This window comes from Temnothorax curvispinosus, unplaced genomic scaffold (genome assembly GCF_003070985.1).
Source record: "Temnothorax curvispinosus isolate PA1 unplaced genomic scaffold, ASM307098v1 QBEX01011451.1, whole genome shotgun sequence".
Taxonomy (NCBI): domain Eukaryota; kingdom Metazoa; phylum Arthropoda; class Insecta; order Hymenoptera; family Formicidae; genus Temnothorax; species Temnothorax curvispinosus.
In genome coordinates, this window is record NW_020221231.1 from 1 (window position 1) to 4,396 (window position 4,396).

General features: G+C 30.6%; 1 long non-coding RNA gene across 1 annotated transcript; it reads left to right on the top strand.

Moving 5' to 3' along the window:
- The first annotated feature begins 6 nt into the window (after window positions 1–6).
- On the top strand, window positions 7–553 carry LOC112461488. Its single transcript, XR_003041564.1, has 2 exons — window positions 7–109; window positions 398–553. It is a non-coding gene; the product is annotated as an uncharacterized LOC112461488 (long non-coding RNA).
- The last annotated feature ends 3,843 nt before the right edge of the window (window positions 554–4,396 follow it).

Consider the following 4,396-nt stretch of genomic DNA (forward strand, 5'->3'; position numbering starts at 1 on the left):
TTATCTAGTTAGATTAGCGCGTGTCGGTTTCAGTTCTGGACATCATGGTACTTTACCTGGTTCTAAGATAGCAAGCATGATGTTCCGAGTCTCGATCATTCAAATTAAGGTACATGATCTTTCACATTTTCCTTGAACGCTGCGCAGTAATGTTTATGTTCAAAAACCACAATAGCCGCGGGTTTTGGAAGTCATTAAAATTTATGTTTATTGTACTGCTCAGTATTCTTCTGCACTTTGCAATTTTTTTACGTGTATTTATTAAATCTTCCTGTTTTCACTCGCTTCTTTTTACTTACACATTTTCTGCGTTGATAGCTGTATTTCCATCACATAATCATTATTAATATATTTACGATGCAAAAAACTACGGTAATATCTTTTTCTTTCTTTTCAGTATCCATCATTGTGAAATACACCTGACTGAGAGACTACCAATATACATGTTGCACATGTTGTACATTGAGACCTTCTTTTCACGAACCAATTATAAGTATTGTAGTTATATAAGTTTTTCTGTATAAATATATCTCTTCTATTATTTTTGTGTAAACATGTGTCGTTTCTGTACATTTTGTCACCATAAAACTTACTGTACTACTGCCTATGTTTATCTTATGCAAACAAATGATTAAAATTAAGATGATGATATGTTGCTCACAAGTTTATTCTTTGTGTCAGTAATTTTGAATTAAAATGTATATATATATAATTTTTAACATTCTTATTAGATTTTTATAGATATAATAAAATTATGTCTTCTGTCTTATTTGCTTTTCTTTTTTGCTTAACACAAGTGTTTTCTTTGAATACAAATTCTTAATGCGTAACATAATTTTGCGTATATTTCTCGGCATTAATAGGTTAATTGTACAATCTGATCAATATCGAATTGTAATGGAAATTGTATTGTAGAATAATGTAAGTGTCGGTAATCTTTCCATATTGTATTTATCAAGAAACAAACAAGCATACTTCACGTACGCGTAATTATACTGCGTCGATAAGTTCCAGCAAGCTTGTATATTTTTTTTATTTGTATGATTTATTATAATGTAATAATTTTACATACACATTTTATAATACACAAAGTAGAGCTTATACATGCTTAAATATTAACGTGTATTACGTAAATAAGATTAATATCTACCTTATGGCTTGCGTCTTTATACAAAGAAATAATACAATATATTAGATGATTGCATAAGTTCGTGCGCGATTTTCATAGTTGGCATTAAGTATGAAAATCGGGCACGAACTTATGCAATCATCTAATATATAATCGTGAATGTAATGACGTAAATGTAATGACGTGTTCGTACGTGTCTTTCACTCACTGCTTTCTATCAGTTGAAATAAAGCGCAGTGACTTTTTCAGAATTCACGTTGTTTGAGATAACAGTTATAATATTGCGCATGAGTTATTTTTTATTTATACTTTATGTAATTTTTATATATTCTTAATATTAATAAATTTTTATCAAATTATCAAAAATTTAATATCAAATATTTATTCTTTCATTATTTATTTATCTTTTTGAAGAAAAAAAGTGGTATAGAATTCAAGGTTTAATAAGTATCTTTCTAAAATCAAATTTAATAATCAAACTTTTTGTATTAATTAACATAATTTTGTATTAAAATAGGATGTCGAATAAATATGGATATATTAATATAAAGAAAAATACTTCACTCGGAATTAAAAGCTTACAATTTCGCAACGGAAAGCGATCATTTTATAGAGCAATTTTATACGTGACAAGCTTTATATAGTGTGACCTATAAATTGCGATAGGCGTGCGAGACGACCTATGGTCCGTTGAAAATAACTGATTTGCTCATCGTGATCATTGTTTACGCTAAATGAATCGCAGTGCCGAGCATTCTCCTGTCATATCAGCAATACGATACGCACGTTTTAATTAATCATCTTCCTCTGAATTTATCGAAGAGTACTCAGCCGTCAAAATTTGTATTAAACGAGAACAAAATGTTTTCAATGTTCCTGATCTACCATTCATTATTTTTTTTATTTTTTATTTTATCGTGCCTAGATATATTTTGTCAGTAACTAAAGATACATTTATTGAATATCTTAATGTTGCCGATTGATGCTGATCAGCAAAATATATTAAATATATTATCAATTATTAGTTTACGATGCGTAAAATTCCTATTTTTTTCTTTTAAGCTGTATAGAAAGAATAGATAAACAATTTTATGTTACTTTGATCCTGTGACATGTCATAACAGTATTCCTGTTATTAAAATGTGAGTAATTAAAAAATTATTCATTTTATTAGAATTATTTGAAAAGAATTCAAAGTGTAACCACATTATAAGATCGAATCTACTGCAATTATAAATTTATCCTCCTTTTTGGAGCACGCGCCTTCTCTGAGTCAACTTTGCCGAGAGCTTTTGCGCATGTGTTGTCCATTGCAGCGTGTAATATCAGCTTTATCACTCCCACCGCCTCAAAGTAGCTCCACAGGATGGCTGGTGGATTCACGATGACTACGTTTAGGTCTGTCCACATGTTGGACGTGGGGGATACACGGATAGTGCAATATATGCCGGAGTCGTCCTTCAATTCCGTTTCAGTCATACGGCAACGTTTGCGTTTATCAGTTCTCAACCGGTTTACACAGTATATTTACGACCGGCGTTTGTGACTAACGCGACTAACCGGTGATTGCCGACGCCATTTCTGGGTCGCACGCTCGATCAATTATTCCAAGTTCTAGGACGAGGAAACGTACGAAAAATGATAACAACAGATCTCCACCCGGTCGTTATCACAGCGCTGAGCCTGCTGCTCGGTGGCTTTCTCCTCACTGGAAGTCGTCGGCACTTCCTCTACGTGCTCTATAAGACGTTGCCAAGAGATATTTTGTGAGTATCAATAAATGTGAGAAAATGCGTGTGGGTGTATGTGTGTGTGAGCGGAAGGAAATAGGTTCAAATGTTCTTCTTAGCAGATAAACCTGAGTTAATGTTAAACGAACCTGAATATGTCGCTGTCGTATCTCTTTAAATGCAGTTTAAAATGGAGAGCAAATTAGAAAAAAAGTAAACCTGCGGAAATGTATTTTATATTTCCGTAATCTAATTATTTTTATCATTTATTTTATATTATACAAAAATTTGTCCTATGTTAAATCTGATTTAATAAAGTGTAAAGTGGCGATTATTATTAAGCTCTTTGTTGCTCCAAGATGTTCGTTACAGTTATATGATTGAATACAACTGAAAAATTGCAAATACATTTGTTTTCTAGTATATAATATATATCGTTCTATTTACATATTTATTAATACACATAAATTTAACTTTTTGACATAGTAATTGTTGCAAATTATTTAATAGGCAGTAAATGAAATATTAGCAGAAAAAGCTCCGAATATATTTTATCGCGTATAGCAGTATATTTAAAGCTTGTAGTAATAGAAGCACTTTCGTGCTTCATGTTATGTTATGGATTAATAATTTGCGTTCAATGCCCGAGTTGCATGATTGACCGTCGCATTCGCTTCAATGCTTCGTTTGCCGTTGGAATGCACTGCGCGTGATGGCTGATGAAGTCTACAAGAACTCTCGATGCATCTTTCTTTTATTACATTGTGACTTCCTATTGATATAATTATCTTGTTGCCATAATTTAATTTATTTTAAATTTTGTTGTTAATGTTTTAATTATTTGTCAGATTAACTTTCCATTTTTATATTTTTAGACAACGTGTTCGACCTTTGTCACAGGCTTTTATTTCATAAACACTCGTTTGCGCTTGTTCTGCTCCATTACCCTACTATATGATTTTAATCACCGGGATACATTGTAATTATTATTTTATTATTCTTTTTCATTACTCTTTCCTTTTTCATTACCTAATTATGTATATATTACCTAATTATGTAATATCCTCTATTCTATGTTTACATTATATCGTAATTGCTGTAGAAGACTAACTAAAGTCGAAACATACAATGTTTTTCATCTTATTTTTGTAAATATTTGTCTTTTAAATTTGTATTTTAATCTAACACTTTTTAAAAAGTTATCAAACTTATATAGAACTTCTAAAAAATTATATAAAAAATCCTAAAAAAAATTTTTTTTAGGATTATTAGTGTTACAACTATTAGTTGAACTATTATTGACATTTTACATATACTAAAGAAAAGAGAAATGAGATTTAAATTACTTAAAGTGTTTATAATTGCTTGCTTTCACACATACACACACACATTGGTTCTCTTACTGCGCTTACTTCATTTGCAGTTAAAGCTAAATAGCGCGCGCGAAGCGCGCGTCTGTATGTTAAAAAAGTACATTTTTTATTTTTAAGACCAAGAAAACTTTTAATTTCAGGATATCTAAACAATATAATATATA